The sequence below is a fragment of the Puma concolor genome, chromosome A2 (genome assembly GCF_028749965.1).
Source record: "Puma concolor isolate L17-30 chromosome A2, mPumCon1.1.hap2, whole genome shotgun sequence".
Classification (NCBI taxonomy): domain Eukaryota; kingdom Metazoa; phylum Chordata; class Mammalia; order Carnivora; family Felidae; genus Puma; species Puma concolor.
The window spans coordinates 68006637-68023382 of NC_141668.1; the positions used below are offsets into that span (position 1 = coordinate 68006637).

Genomic DNA, 16746 nt, shown 5'->3' on the forward strand with positions numbered 1-16746 from the left:
CCGAAATCTCAGCTTAACTGACACATAACGGATGAGCCACCCAAGAGCCCCTCCCCCAAATACTTTTAACAGTTATTTGGGAGAACTGAAAAAACATCAGAGGTGGAACTGTAAGACTTGTCATAAGCTTGAAGTATGAGGGACCAGAGACCATCAGTTGAGAAAAACAGTTGGTAGAGAAGGTGTAATGGAGGTAAGAGAAAGGCAAAGCTTCCATCAGAAATGTTGATGTGGGAGAGAAGAGTCACCAAGTAGTCAACAGAGAAGCCAGATTTCTCACAATGCTCCCACTGAACTTCAGGGATACATGGATCTTTGCTCTAGATACTCTTTTGCTTGAAATAATCTGAGCAAGTGATGGGTCTCTATCCATTCAACTAAAGTTAAGCAACAGGTTTAGTTTAGGAACAATTTCACAGCCATACAAAAGAGGCTATGACTTTTCTCACAGCGCAGTCACATGAGAAACTTCCAGTGATTCCATATGGACAAGTACCTGACATATTAGGAGAAGAGAATGTGCACCAAAACTAAAGAGATTAAAGCTTTTCTGCTGGTGTCTATGGGAGACTCTGAAAACACAATGTTGTACTTCCTTGAAAACCAAAGCAGATAAGAAGGAAGTAATAACAACTGGATTCTCTTGACAGTAGAAAGGCCTTATCTGGCACCTGGTTAGGAGTGGTCAAAAACAATAGAAATTTCAAGGGAAATGTCAAAATTTAAGGCACACAAGGAATCCTCTATACCTAATCCAAAGAGAGGAGTTAGGCTACAGTGAGATAAGAGGGAGAAGACTGAACCAAAAGAATAGGTTTTTTTTTTTTTTTTTTTTAATTTATTTATGACCCTATAAGCCACCAGCTATGGCCCTAGAAATGGAAATCCACTGTAAAGGTATTTCTCCTAAAACTCTGGTAAAAGCAACAGTGGACCAAGAGATGGTATCAGGTTATTCCTTAAACTATGTGATGGGAACACCTAAGCATACCAGTAAACCCAGGGCTCTTTAATTAGATTCGAGCAGACAATCTGGATTCTACATTTAAATTTTTCTGTTGTCTCATACTCTCCTTGGTGTTTCTGGCTTTAAAAATGCCAAGATCCCATATTGCATGCATGCTTAAAAGATGGATGTAAGACAAACTCTTTCAACAGGTGGTAACTAGACATTGTGGTGACCATTTCATAGTGTATATAATTATCAAATCACTATGTTGTACACCTGAAACTAATACAATATTACATGTCAATTATTCTTCAATTAAAAAAAAAAGACAAACTTTCCTGGGAAATACTTCCGAGAGTAAAGAAATGAACAGCATAATGACAACAAAAGCACATTTTGCTTATTTTGAAGGGACAACAGTGGGTTGGAATTTATCCATCCTCACTCTCCAGGTCTCTCAGAATAGTCATTAGAAAAAAATACGCCAGGTCGCATCTGCTTTGAGGTACAGTTTTATAAACCAGAGGTAATCAGATTATAAAGAGTTCTCAACAAAAGTTTCCTGTTTTATCTCTACTGCTTGCTACCTGTAGTCCAAAGTTTAAGGGGACTCTTGAAGTACACTTGCAAAGTGGATCCTGTCCAGCAAATAGCAGAAGAGGATTCAATAAAATGACTGCCCATGCCTCCCAGAACAGGTGACAAGAGTGTCAGGTAAATAAAAAACAAAATAATCCTATGCCTCCTGCTCCTTCATTTATTTCCAGCAAAAACTTTCAAATTCTGCTTTCTAAGGAGCATGGCCTGCACGTTTTTTCTAAGCGTGGGCAGCAGTTGACTGGCTCTATTAATAAGATTACGAATGAAAATGGACCACACGTCATCTGCTTTGAGCTCTGGGCTAAAAGAGAAACTCCTGCCTTCATGAATTGCCAGTCAGCAAAGCATTCAGGTGATGCTTTGATTTTCTTGGTTTTCTCTTCCCGTCAGGAATTTGGAGTAGACATTCAATCCAGCAGGGAAGCTACAGTGTTTACTAACTGCAATGGCAGCTACAATCCCTCGATTTGAGATATGCCTTCAACTAGGCGATGCCAACTTTCCTTCCAGATGGCTGTTAAGCACCCACAACCAACGACTGACACAGCTTCTGGCAGCAGTTGGGAAGAGCTGTGAGCGATGTCACATCCCGAGGAGAAAGCCAGCAAAATCACATTGTCAATACAGTTATTCTCAAGCACAAGAAGAGTTCTATTTTTATTAACAGGGCCATTTAAAATAGGCATGAAATTAATTTATTGCTACACTGGTTAAAAATATTTACTTTTTTATTAGTTTTGCAGTTGGCATAAATCCGTTTTGCTGTAAGAAATCAGGATGGCGAGCAGGCAATGAACAAGGAAAGACTACATAGCCCCATCAGAGCAAGTGTTTGGCAAGGTTATTGGTACTCCTGCCCAAGAAGCGAGCAGTTAGGCACAAAGCATGTGCTAAATCCATAATTTCTGTGCTCTGGATGCAATAGGAAGACTAGGGAGACTCTTAGCTCCATGCAATGAAACTCAGATAGACATTTCCCTTGTCCCTTGCACAACTTCTAACTGGCAGTGAGCAGTTCTACCATTAAATAACTGAAGAAGCATAACTTACTCATTTGTTTTGTGGCCATTTGTTTTGCTCTTTTAATTTCAATGGGCCATCAGTTTTTAACCGAGTTCTCTAAGGGGTTTAGAATTTGGGCAGGTGAGCTAAAGCAGGGTAAGTAGCGTTCCTAGGGAATTACCTCCAGGTAAGCAGATAAAGCATTTGCTGGTGAAGTTTGTGTCAATCTGTAAGAAGGATGGATTTCCAAGAGGGCAACCCCTCTCTCCAATCAGAATCATCCTGAGGTAGTTTTACTGCTTCTGAGATTCTTTCCCTTTACCAGCCCTCATACTACATCTTAATGGTCTTCATGCCTTATTAGTCATAGTCAGAGAGTGCTTCTTAAAGTCTCGTCTTAGTCCTTTTTGCTTCCTTCTTCCACCATCAATGAATATGGCAACATGGACATGTAAATGTAATACTTTCGTAAGTTTAGTTTTCTGGTCTCCAGCTACTGTATACTCATTCCATTGTTCATTCTAGCACTTAACTAGGTGCATAGATACCCAACTTCCTAGTGAGTGGGCACTCTCAAAGAGCTCCATGAATTCAGACGCAATAATTGAATATAACGCACATAAAATAGGGCTGATTCTTGCCTTGAGATATAGTTTCTTACAGTTTTAACATGTTGCTTTTCTTCTTCCAACTAAACAGTGCTGTTCACTAAGACAGCAAAAGATTCCACGGACCCAAAGTTTAGACCAGGAGCTGACAGTTTTCTTTGCAATGTGTGATAGAGAATTGGTTCCATTTTGACCTTCAGAAGCTTGACTAATCCTGTTTTAGATTCGGAAGTCAATGTTCTATCTTGCTTATAAAGTCAGAAGATTTAATTCAAATAAAAATCAGAGATAGGGATATGTGGGTTGGTTAGAATTCATAACTTGATTAAGTATCTACCAAAACCATTTCTAAAACATGATGCTGGAACTGTGTTTATTTTCACTTTTAATAACATCCTTTCTGCGTATACAGGTATACATGTCATTTTTTACAACTAGGAAATTCAGAAAAGTAAATAGAAAAACAGAAAGCTTTCATAGTCTCAGAGATAAGTGGAGGTATATATTTCCAGTCTTTTAAAATATGTGCACATACATATATACATACACACATTTTTATTTTTTTTAATGTTTATTTATTTGTTTATTTTGAGAGAGACAGAGTGCAAGCAGGAAAGGGGCAGAGAGATAGGGAGAGAGAGAATCCCAAGCAGGCTCCATGCTGCCAGTGCAGAACTGGACACAGGGCTCAAACCCATAAATGGTAAGATCATAACCTGAGCTGAAATCAAGAGCTGGACGCTTAACTGACTGGGCCACCCAGGTGCCCCCATATATACATTTTTTTTTTAATAAAATTGGGCTTATGCTTGACATGTTGTTTGTGTATCAGGAGCACTCCCAATTATGTGAAATATTAATATTATTCCATCAACTTTATTTTTAAATTAGGTTTAAAGTTTCCAGTTAACATTCTTCAGAAGACTAAAACACTAGTCTTTAGGTGTACCTGGGTGGCTCAGTCGGTTACGCGTCCGACTTCGGTTCAGGTCAGGATCTCACAGTTCAAGAGTTCGAGCCCTGCGTCAGGCCCTGTGCTGACAGCTCAGAGCCTGGAGCCTACTTTGGATTGTCTCTCTCTCTCTCTTTCTCTCTCTGACCCTTCCCGGCTCACACTCTGTCTCTCTCTCTCTCAAAAATAAATACACGTTTAAAAAAAAATTAAAATACTAGTCATTGATGAATATCTGTAAAAAAAAAAAAATCACATTCAAGCAACTGATGGCTTAAGGAAAAGAAAAACTCATCATTTCACTGTACCCAGAGCTGAATCCAAAGCTACGGAGGCAAAGGAAAGTGACTTCATTAATTCCTGTAAGGAAATTAACTAATCTTTTAAAACCATGAATTTTTAGAGATCCCCTTTTGTGGAGACATCCTGTTACTAAAATGCTTTTATTAATACTATTCATCTGCATAGCTCAATTCTACTGATTTTTGAGGACCAATCTTTATCGGGGCAACTGCTCCAATCTTTTCTTAGAAAGGCTCTTTCAGCTCTTAGGAGGAAGCTGAAGAATAATGGTTAAGAGTATAATGTTGACCTTGAGCAAGTTATTTAAACTTTGTGCACTTCCAGTTCCTCATCTGTAAAATGGGGATAGAAATATTCTCTTCCTCAAAAGATGGTTACAAGAATTAGAGGTCAATATATATCTAGCACTTAGAATGGTGCCTAGAACACTATAGGTATTCAATAAATGCTATAACTCTCATTTGGTCATTAATCACCTATTGTTTTGCCTTTTTGTTTCTTGGCGACTATTTTCATTTTCTCCTTTTCTGTAGTATTACTGTTCGGGCTCAACTCTCTTTTTATGTAAATACTTCCATTTTTCCTTGCCTGTGCTCTGCTCTACATTTTCTTTCTCCTTTCTTCCTGGTGGGAACCCATGGACCTTTACAAAACCTGATTATGCCCTCTACTAGTCTAAGGCTTTGGACTGTCAGCCTGAAGTTAGAGAGTAGTCTAGCAGAAAAGTCAGCCTCAAAAGACTTGGTCTGTGCATCCGTTTCTGCTAACAGGCTCTCTACCCCATGTGACTCGACCCATTTTATAATCTTTGCTCATTTGTTTTCACCCTTGGGCTGAATGTCCTGGGGCTCAAAGAGCCTGTCTCTCAGGTAGCAGTTGAGCCAAAAATAAAATATACTACTACATTCCCTGGTACGCTATTCTAATTACTGAAAACAGCCAGAGGAGGGAGAAGAAATTGAGAATCACACAGGCTTCCCTCATCTCCGCAACTGAGTGTTATAAGCAGAGGTGAGGAGGCCCTACCATGCACCTAAGGGCAATTTCCCACACAGCTAGCTCAGCAGTTGTGAGTGGTTCTTCCTCACCAACCAAATCTCCTTGCTAGAATCATTTTTCTCTTTTAGAGCCTCAAAACACCAAAGCACAAGGAAGCATCGAGTTACAAGTATCAGAGCCCAGCTGAGTCCCTGTGTGTGCATCTGTGCATCCTACTGGGAGAGTATATAGGATTCCTGTAGTTATAATTGGTGCTGCTGCCCTTCGGCTTAGAATTGCATTACTTGAAAAGCAGAGGGGTTGCTGTTGTACTTATGATCATTAATATTTCAATCCAGAGGGGACTGTTTCCTAAACCCTAGGAGAGGTAACAGAGGTTAGCATGGTGAAACACAGCCAAAATGCCATAACCTGCAGACAGATGTGTTGTGAATAACAATGCATGGAAGAAATAATAAAAATGGATAAAAAGAACAAGCTTCTAGTGTTAAAAACCTTAGCAAATTGAGGTTTTGTTTAAGTACGTGGGAACTAAATGCCAAAGAAAAGCCCCCTGACCTAAACAGCTTGCTGAGAGTGGCTGTACATAATTCAACAACTCCGCCAGGAAAGTTACACACAAAAGGTTGAGAGGAGCTGATCTAATAGATCAACTAATGGCCTGGAAGGAGGTTATAGAACCAGACATCTCATCCCAGACTCCTCTCCCTCTCCCCCTTTCCTTGACATTCCCTCAGGGCCCCATTGCCTTAGAAAAGGAATTTAACTTACATGGTGCGGAAAGGGTAATAAATACTTGCCGACAACCTACCATTGGAGGGTGCAACAGAAATGATACGGGTCCCAATAAGCGGCTGCTTCCAACCTGAGAGCACGTCTGTGACCACACAGTGCACTCTCCCTTGCAGTACTTCACATCAAACACAGTCAAACAGATCAGATCACCTCTTTTCTAGAAGTAGAGTGTTCTTTAGAGAGTCAGTGTTCAGCTTCTCTGGTTTTCAAATGTCAACAGTCTTTGAGGTATCTGCTGCCAAGGAGGAAAGTGGGTCTGTAGTCACAAATCTTTGGTTTCATAAAATGAGAGGGCTGGGTCTGAGAAATCAAACCACACAACTTGTAATCTTTTCATAATGATAAACTTCTACATGTGCCATTGCTTTTTTTTATGACTTGACTCTACTGTATAGGTGTTGTTGTTCAGAAATGAGTTATGTGAACCTTTCAAGCAGATTCCTGTTTGTAGCTGAGGCATCTAAATGAAATGAAAAGGAGCCCTTGTTTGTTTTCTTAATAAATAATACATGCCTAGATTAAAGATGGCAAATATACGGCTCTCCCATTGCCATTGTTCCCTTTGTGAAAAGGCATAGAGGGAATCATCACTCCGGCAATTTTTTTTTTCCATCAGCCGGGTTGTGATCTCAGAAAACTAGTGCTTCCCCCAACTACTACAAATGGATCAGAGTGGGCAAGTGAGTTGAGAACTGGCCCAGTATGTCATGACCACTTCACATTGGTGACATCATGTATTCTGTATTCATCGAAATATTTGCATTTCTATGGCAGAAGTCTGTATCTCTGTAGAGCTATATTGAAGGAAGAATATAATTAACAGACCTAAAGTGATAGGGGCTCCACTTAGCTCTGCTTGGTCACCAGACCCAGCCCAAGCTCTCTAGCTACATTGTAAAACTCATGCACTGTGAACTTAACTGCTGAAAGGTTTAGGGAACTCAGATAAGAGGCAGACATGAATATTCTCAGCATAATAAAACAATTATAATGTCTTATGAAATTAGGAAGAAAATGGGAACCAAAAGCATTTATATTTTTATTAAATTTTAGGATCCAAATGATAAGTTTGTCTGGTTGTGAATTTTAATAAAAACACCTAAGACAAAAGCATGGCTTGCTAACCTAAAGGAAACTGAATACAGATCTCTTAAGCCACTAAGGAAGTGACAGAAGAAAGAAAAGGCATGTTTTTTAATCAAATGACGTTTGTTTTTTTTTTTTTTAATGTATGCATTGATGTTCTAAAACTATTAGGATGTGATCAATATTCCATGGGTTTTTTTTTTTTCTTGTGGTTCATTATGCCTTCAATACAAAACAAACAGCAAAAAAAAAAAAAAAAAAAAAAACTATAGCAAAACAGAGAAGCAACAAAAAGGATAGCAGGCAGAGCTGAAACAATTATAAGGAAAGCTAGAAACTGCAAGAAAACTAGGCAGTTCAGACCATCAATTTTAACTATAAAATGATTTGAGTTCTTCTGTAGGCTGATGAAACTTAATACAAAAGTAACAAAGAGAAATGAAAAAGTTATTAAGTATCAGTAATAGTTACATAAAAGGGAAGGGTTGTGTTCCTTGGCGATTTGGGCCCAGGACAAGTTTGGAGCCATCTTCAAAGCTTTGAAGAAGTGAACCTACCTGTAAAAAAAAAAGGCCTCAAGAATAAAGAAAGAGACCAAACTGGAAGCACCTTCAGTAAATATTCTGAATAATTACCAAGTTTTATTGGTTCCCCTGCCTGCCAGACATTAAAAAGATAAAGAGATAACATCAAAAGCCTATTTCACCCTTAACCCTTTGTTAACCTACTCTCTCAAACCTCAGCTGCTCTAACTATTGAAGTCTGGGAGGATGTCCAGGTAGTTATTTGAGAAAAGCACTCTGGAAGAATTACCTATTATACTTCCATTACAAGCAAGAGCTCCCACAGAGACATGTTCATATTTGTTCTTAAAAAACAGATAAAATTCTGCCTGTGAAAGCTGATAATTTAAAAAAAAAAAAACCAAAACCATAGTAATTATAAAAGTTTAAAATCAAAGTATTGCTCAAATAAAAATACAGATGAAAATCTCTCCCAGATTTTATTAACAAAACAGCAAATTAGGGAAGACCAGAGAGAAATTTTCATAACAGGTCTCTGTACCTTTAAATAACAGGTCTCTGTACCTTTCTTTTAATGGCAACACTTGCAGGGTGGTGGTAGATACTGGTCTACACAGAAGAGATTAAATGCATTCAAAGCTGGGGGTAACCTGGGAAGCACTGATCAGAAAGTGAAGAAGCAATTGCCTGGATTGATTTTCTGTATCCCCTTCACTTGGTCCTAACGCTGCAGGATGCTTCTGCACAAGGAGGAAAATATGGAGCCTGCATGCTACTGAATACCGAAACATGAGCTGAGGCGTTTATGTAGCCACATGTAAGCAATGTGGTATACGGATGTCTTTGGGGATTTGTCCTGCCTTTAGAGGTTAGCAGCTACTTGAGAAGAAAATGTTTTTACCGCACCAATTCTGTGCGACACTCAAAATACCTTTAAAGGAAATAACACCAGATGAAAATCTATTACTGCCAGGTATGTTACACAATGCATATTATTTTGTCCTCCCAACTCTTAAAGGTCATTAGCCCCATTTTGCAACCCAGGCAACCAGGCCCTGAGGGGAGGGGTCAGTAATTCACCTAAGATTACAAGGACTGCAAAGGAGTCGCTGGGATCCTGACAAAGTCTGTCACAGGCCACAAAGCTGGTGTGCCCTCAGTGTCGCAAGGCTGCCTTTTTCTGAAGGTTTTAAAGGAGATGGGGCACCTGGGTGGCTTAGTCGGTTAAGCATCCGACTCAATCTTGGGCTCAGGTCATGATCTCACGGCTCGTGGGTTCAAGCCCTGCGACAGGCTCTGCGTTGACAGTACGGGGCCTGCTTGGGATTCTCTCTCCCTCTCTCTGCCCCTACCCCACTGGTGCTCACCTGCGCTCTCTCTCTCTCTCTCTCTCTCTCTCTCTCAAAATAAATAAATAAAATTTAAAAAAGGAAAGGAGGAAGTTAACTGATCCTGTAAGAAATTGGAAAGTAAGCCCTTTTTAGGAAAAAGGGGAATAATTACATTGCATTTATTTATTCTTTATTTATTTACATTTAAGAATTTACAAAGCATACCTTTTTAGGAATCTGATAAAAGCAAATACACATACAAACAATACCATGTAATAATCACAGAGGTTTCAAGTGCCCCAGAAGCACAGGGACCCAAACCCAGGTTCTTAACTCCTGCACTAATGGCTATTGGCATTTCTTATATATCTGTGCTACATTACAACTTCTCGCTCTATATAGTGACTGAACAGGAAACAGAGAGTGTGAGTTCTAGGGTTAAACTCCTTGTATTAACATCCTGCCTTTGCCATTTGATAGCTGTAACCCTGAGCAAACTCTATTACCTCTTTATATCCCAGTTTCTTCATCTGTAAAATGGGTACAATAACAAGTGTCCAGCTCATACACTATGAGAATCAAATGAGCAATAATGTATAATAAACCTTTTAGCCTAGTGCCTGGCAGAGAACAGGAAATAAATGTTAACTATCATCATTAGTTATTTTTTAATATTTTTTAGATGTTTATTCATCTTTTAGAGAGAGAGAGAGAGACAGTGTGAGCAGGTAAAGGGCAGAGAGAAAGGAAGACACAGACTCTAAAGCAGGCTCTAGGCTCCGAGCTGTCAGCACAAAGCCTGATGCAGAGCTCAAACTCACGAACCGTGAGATCATGACCTGAGCTGAAGTTGGATGCACTGACTGACTGAGCCACCCAGAGGACTCTAACTATCATCATTAATTTTGAAAAGAGTTTACAATCAAGGAGTTTCCTCCCTTTATGCTATTTGACTTTGTGTAGTTTTGTTAGTAAAGCAACATCTATCTGGTAGGCTGTATTTTCCCAAGAGGGTCAAAATACTAGCTCCCATCACATGTAGTCTTCTACAATGTGACCATGCCACTCCCTCATAAAGAGGCAGTATTTGTTTCTGACATCTAGATGTATCCCTTAACTGACCTGTTAGCTTTTACTTCCTGCCTTCTAGACCACTCTCTAACTCAGCCACCATGCTGTGAGGAAGTACAAGTAACCTCACCAAAGTACCCATATGGCAAGAAACCATGGCCCCCAGCCAACACTTGTAGCTGAACTCCCAGCTGACAACCAGAGCCAACTTGCAAACCAGATAAGTGAGCAATCTAGGAAACAGACTCCAGAGCCCATCTAACCCCACATGGACCAGAATTAAACAGTCCCTTTGAAACTCTGCCTAAATGCCAGATTATTGTATCAAGTTTCTATGTTTGGGGATAGTTTGTTATGCAGTAGTAGATATCCAGAACATATGTAGCACTTTATATAATCACTCTTTTTTTGCACTTTCTTGCTGCTCACCTTCTCTAAGTATGCCCATCATAAAGATACTTCTTATTTTAGGATTTATAACTGTTACACATGCTTAGTGCCTACTGTTTGCTAATCACTGGACTGTCCTGGATGCAGGGAGAAGGAAATTATACATTGCATAAGTAAACGTGTTCCTGCCCCTAGGCAGTGACACTATAGTTGGGAGAAATAACTACCCATATGCAGAAGTAGCCGAAACACATGGTTACCAAATATTTAATGCCAGTAAAGGGTTTACAAATTCTGGAAGCCTAAATCAGGTCCATTTGTTCCAAATACAGATAAAAGGCTAAGCAAGGGATACATGGGCAGGACCCACTTAGTTATGTAATGCCTCCCAAGAGTTAGATTTAAGCCAGATTTTTCAAGGACAGCAAAAACAGGGTAAATATACAAATAGAAGGCAGAGAATATATTCTGTGAGTTAGAAATGGCTATGTGAAGGTTCAAAACTAATAATGAACAAGTCATAGACAAGACTTGTGAAGGAGACTGCTTAAATTCTAGCAGAGGGTCCTTGCCAAGAAGAACAAAGGAATGAGGTTGGGGAGATCGTGACAAGGGGTCAACAAATCTCTACTCCAGGCTTTTACAACCTGGTGTGTTTTGGCCTTGGGGAAGTTTTCTTTTCTTCTTTCAGACAGGAGCCTTCTCTCCAGCCCTCAAAGACAAGCGGGCAGAACCGTGACTTAGGGTGCTTCTGTCAAATAACGCCTGGGCTCTTTACAAACTGGCTTGCTGTGTTTTACTCAGCAGTCTGTGTCATCTCTTTTGTGGAATCAGGATTGCTCAAAATCTAGTCGTGTCTTCTGCCTGGTGTCTTCTGTCAGAGGTGTCGAGGCGGATTCCTTACACATCCATCAAAGCGATACACTTCAAAATGGGAACTAAAAGCGTAGTGACCATATCAATAAAAGCTGCTCTTAGTTGATTCACGAATGCAGCTGCCAATGGAGTGCTGAGCAGAAAATAACTCCCACTGGACTTCAGTCTATCTGTGTGTCAGTTTTCCCCAACCAGCGAACTACGTTCACTCCTGACCATTCAAACCACGGGTTCTCGACACCAGCTTGTCTAGGTTGTGTGCTATCTTTTCATTCAGTGTCTTTTATTGAGGATCTACCCTTTATCAGAAATGAAGACAAACTATAGGATCCTATCAACACTGCCATCCAAGGGGTGTCCTTCCCTACTGCCAAGTTTGGCAAAAAAATGGCATCTAGCTATGCCCTGAGCCAAAAGGGACTTAAAGCCCATGTAAATCAGGAAATCATGGCAATTTCCCACCAATGTGAGATCCCCCCTGGAATTCTGATGGAATCAAGAAAATTTTTAAACTGCAATTAGACAAGCTGAGGTCTTACTATTTGTCTCTTTTTTTAAATCCTTAAAATCCTCTTTCACATATTGTTACAAACCCTATTGTTCTAGTGACCAGACTCTACCATTTCAAGCAGAGAGCCTTCCTAGGGAACAAGAGGATTTAAAATTGAAAAAGCTAAAGAATTTAGGAAATAGATCATCCACATTCTGTTTATTTTTTTAATGTCAAAACAGATATCCTCAGAGCCTCTTTTCTTCTCAAATACTACTTGGCTTTTCCTGAAAATGAGAAAGGAGGCAAAACTATGAGGAAAACATACATTACATGCACTAATAAAAGAGGAGCACTTTTATTTTAAGTGTATCTAAGTATCACAATTCAGGGTGCTGAGGATTGCTGTTCACTTACCTACCCACATACAGCCAAACATGTGAATAACCCATAAGCACAACACCCTTAGCTTCAAATGCAAAGAGCCCTGATGGGATCATCCTGATGGAAGGGAGCCGACCTCACACCATATGGTCCACATCATTCCTCCACTGAGGAGTGCATCATTGCCAGGTTTGGAGCACATCTGTCTCATTAGCATGAAGGTCTGCCCCTGGCTGTAATTGTATTTTTAGACCACATCAGTATTATCCCAAATGCCAGAAAGCTAAAACCTAAACAATGACAGAAAGCAAACATTGACATATCTTTCTTTTGTCTTTTGTTTTTGTCTTCTTTCTTCATTTTATAAGCTCCCTGGGTCCCACATCCTGTGGAGACAAAGATTTTAGCTCTTAACAAGCTTAGCTCTGACCCTAACAACCTCTGTATCTCTTAAGACTTTGTGGATTAAAATCATACCCTGGCTATTAATAGGACCTCCAAAGATTCAAAACTAAATTCCACCTTTAAAGAATTTCTTCTAAGAAATGTGCTTGGAAATAAATATAGTTGAAAAGTTGTCTTAGTGCCATAGGAAATCCCAACACTGATCAGAACACTAGGTGATGATATGAAATTAATGATATGTCTCAGCTGGGGGGACCAGTAGACTTCATAGTCCTTATTAAACAGAGCAAATGATTAAGATGATCATGACTCAAGATGATTGATTCCCTTCTTTGAACATGTTAGCTTGATGGTTCATGGTGATGCATTAAACCCACAGAGACAGGCTAGTTGGAAGACTGAAGGACAAAGAAAGTATCAAGTGGATGGATCAACCTGATGTTGGACTGCTATATATATGCTAAATTAGAACCCTGAGGAAGTTTGCTGAGCACCCCTCCATCCCTTTAAAACCAATTTGGAGGGGCACCTGGGCGGCTCAGTTGGTTGAGTGACCGACTTCGGCTCAGGTCATGATCTAACAGCCCGTGAGTTCGAGCCCCGCGTCAGGCTCTGTGCTGACAGCTCAGAGCCTGGAGCCTGCTTTAGATTCTGTGTCTCCCTCTCTCTCTCTCTGCCCCTCCCCTGCTCATGCTCTGTCTCACTCTCTCTCTCAAAGAATAAATAAACATTAAAAAAATTAAAAATCTAAAAAAAAAAAAACAATCTTGGGTTAGGACTGGAACCTGAGTGTAGTCCCTGTAAGCCAAATAATCATGAAACTGGACCAGGCTTCAAGCCAAGGCTACACCAAATAATATTTAATCTAAGAAGCACTTATTTAACAATAACCATGTACTAGGCAATTCCTGTTCCAGCATTCAAATATAGAAAATTACTAGACTGTTTCTGTTTTTCTAATACACATAAGCAAAAAAATGCCCACCATCTCCCTTAGGAAAAAAAAAAAAAAAAAAAAAAATATATATATATATATATATATATATATATATATATACACACACATATATGACATTACATGAAAAGCTACAAAATTTGTAATCCTTTGGGATGTCATCTTTTTAAACACTATAAAGGAGATAACTTGTCTGCTGGAATCCATTTTCCATTCATCGTATTAAGGTGGAGAAATAGATTTATTCATCCAGTTCTACCCTTTTCTTTTTCAGCCAAACAGAGCCTGCACAATTTGCAAAGGCAGCCTCACTAAAACTATCTTCTAGTCATGTCTGATAGAAAGAAATTGTTTAAGGGGCTTTGGTACACATGTTTTCCCCCCCCTTCCATTTTGCAATTACATTTAATTTTTATTAAAATGGCTGCCAGAGCCCTTAAACAGACTGGTAGGTGATTACTTTTCAACATACTTCACACTTAACCATGATACACACATCTTTAGAAGGAAAAAGCATATATATATGTATACACACACACACACACACATATATATATACATATATATATATATTTTTTTTTCCCCTCCAATCTGATTTGCACATATATATATGTGTGTGTATATACATATATATATATTTTTCCCCTCCAATCTGATTTGCTTAAAATGTATTGCATATGACCTGAAGTGTAATCTCCTGGGCAAAGAGTAAACAAAAGCAGTCTTCAATTAAGGGTAGTTAAATGGTGACATTAAAGGAATTGTGGAAATAAATACAATGCAGTAATCACACAAAAATAAGAAACAAAACAAATTAATTTTTTTTTCTATGCACTTACATCCAGTAGAAAAACTTGACAGTACACAGTATATTTTTAAATTGTGGACCTGATTGCCCATTGTAGGGAGAAAACAGTTTAAGAAATCATAACTCTACACTGCACAAGGTTAGTGCTATTTAAAATGCAAAAGCAGTGAGATGGTACCCATTTTACCTGGTATTTTCACCACTTCTGCACCCAAGAGCAGACATGTTTATCTTTCACCTTGACATCTGATTGCTGTGCTAATGCCATTTAAAACTAGATGGAAGAAAATTATATTCTCCTAAGGAGTTGACTGACTCTTTAAAGAAAAGAAAAAATAAAGATAGCCATTTTGATTCAAACAAAGTGCTACATAGAAACCGGTAGGCATAAATCGCATCAGGCCTCTATAATTTTTGCTGGGATAATTGCACAGGAACAGTATTTGTGTAATTGTCAGCAGTAATACTCCTGGACCAAGGACCAAGGCCTCCTGCAGATTTCTACAGATCATTACTCTCCTTACAGTTTGTGCTTTTTTTTTTGTTTGTTTTTTATTTTATTTTTCTGTTTGTTTTTGTTTGTTTGTCTGTTTGTTTGTTTCAAAGATCACTGGAGTTAAGCCAAATGGAATTATTATTCTCACACTTGGAAAGATTCACATGAATTTCTGAAAATTAGAAATAAATTTTGCAGCTAGCCAAACTTACATCCTTTGTTTAAGAAAAAGAGACACCAGAGGGTTGAGGGGGAAAATGTTCAAACAAAATGCACATCTTAAAAGCTGTGGACCTATTTGGACAAATGAAAAGCTAATTTGGTAAATAGGATCAAAGAAGCCATCAGACTGTTTAACCCATAGGGTTTGGATATCGGGAAAAGACATTTGACAATGTTTGTGCAACTGTTTTCTTGCTCATTTCTTTTTCTTCCAAGTTGTTGTAACACATTATAGGAATGCAGAAGCAATGAATTATACACTTATAGTCGTAAACAGGGCTCAGAAATATATCTGTATATACAGAATGCTTTTCCCTTTTTTCCAAATTATATACAATAATTTTGCCTTATTTATAACTTAGCAACTTTTATAAGATATTATAAGCACGTTATTTGATCCGACTATATCCTTCCATATTTCTTCTACAAACAGTCTTAATAAATATTAATAAAGGGAAAAATTTTTAACTCCTACGAAATTGTTTGGCATTTTAGTATGTTTTGCTTTCAACAAGTTTGTTCAGATTAGCCAACATTTTGATCATAACATACAATAGCAAACATTTAACAGTTTAGATCCTAGACAAAGAATGAAGTAGACAATTCATTTGCAGAGGAAACACAGATGACAATCATTTAAGAAAGGGCAATTGGCTAGGATATGATGCACTGTCAGCGCAGAGCCTGATGCAGGACTTGATCTTATGAACCATGATATCATAACCTGAGCCGAAAGCAAAAGTCATATGCATAACTGACTGAGACACCAGTATGCCCCTTAACTAAGACATTTTCAATGATAATGTCGCAGTATTTAAATGTAGAAAATTATGAGAATGAGGATTTGGTGAAACAGACCTCCTTTTATACAGCTGATAGGACAAAAAAATCGGTAAGAAATTTCTGTAAAACAATTTTTAAATATATATTAAAGATTTTATTTTAAGCTTCATTTTAAACTTTAGTCTGAAAATTTATATCTGTCTTAAGGATGACTATACTAAAAATAATAAAAAAGTTCAGACAAAGATTCATGTATAAAAATACTTATTATTCAAACATCTAAAAATAATAATCATCCAATAATAGAAGCATATCAAATAAGTTATGATATAGTGTGCAACGTGTTTTCCACTCATTCACTGGTGTTTTCAAATCCAAAGTTTAAAAGTATGTAATGATCTGGAGAAACATTCACATAAAGTGAAATATACATTCAAGGTGCATGTAATTAATCCCTAAGTTGTTATAACTATAAATATGCACAGGAAAATATGTTAACTTAGTTTCTGAATAGTAGAATATAAGTGATTTTTATTATCCAATCTGTGTTGGTATTTTACCTTGTTTTGCATATAATATATCTATTCGAGAGCCATTGTTTCTGACATGTCAATACCATACTTTCAAAATCAAGGAACTACAGAAGCATTATTCTTGCCAGTAAGTCTAAGCAGGAGTTAGTAGGATCACCCATATGTCTTTGCCACTGAAAAAAAA

The 16746-nt window shown here is 38.3% G+C and overlaps 1 protein-coding gene and 1 long non-coding RNA gene across 3 annotated transcripts in view; one reads left to right on the top strand and one right to left on the bottom strand.

Moving 5' to 3' along the window:
- NXPH1 (neurexophilin 1) overlaps nt 1-16746 on the bottom strand; it is a 300654-nt gene that overhangs the window by 163405 nt on the left and 120503 nt on the right. The window lies entirely within an intron of this gene.
- Nucleotides 46-2598, top strand: LOC147583241 (uncharacterized). Of its 2 annotated transcripts, XR_015246724.1 has the most exons (3): nt 46-193; nt 1543-1663; nt 1940-2598. It is a non-coding gene; the product is annotated as an uncharacterized LOC147583241 (long non-coding RNA). The 2 variants fall into 2 exon arrangements; XR_015246720.1 differs by having other exon boundaries at nt 46-1663.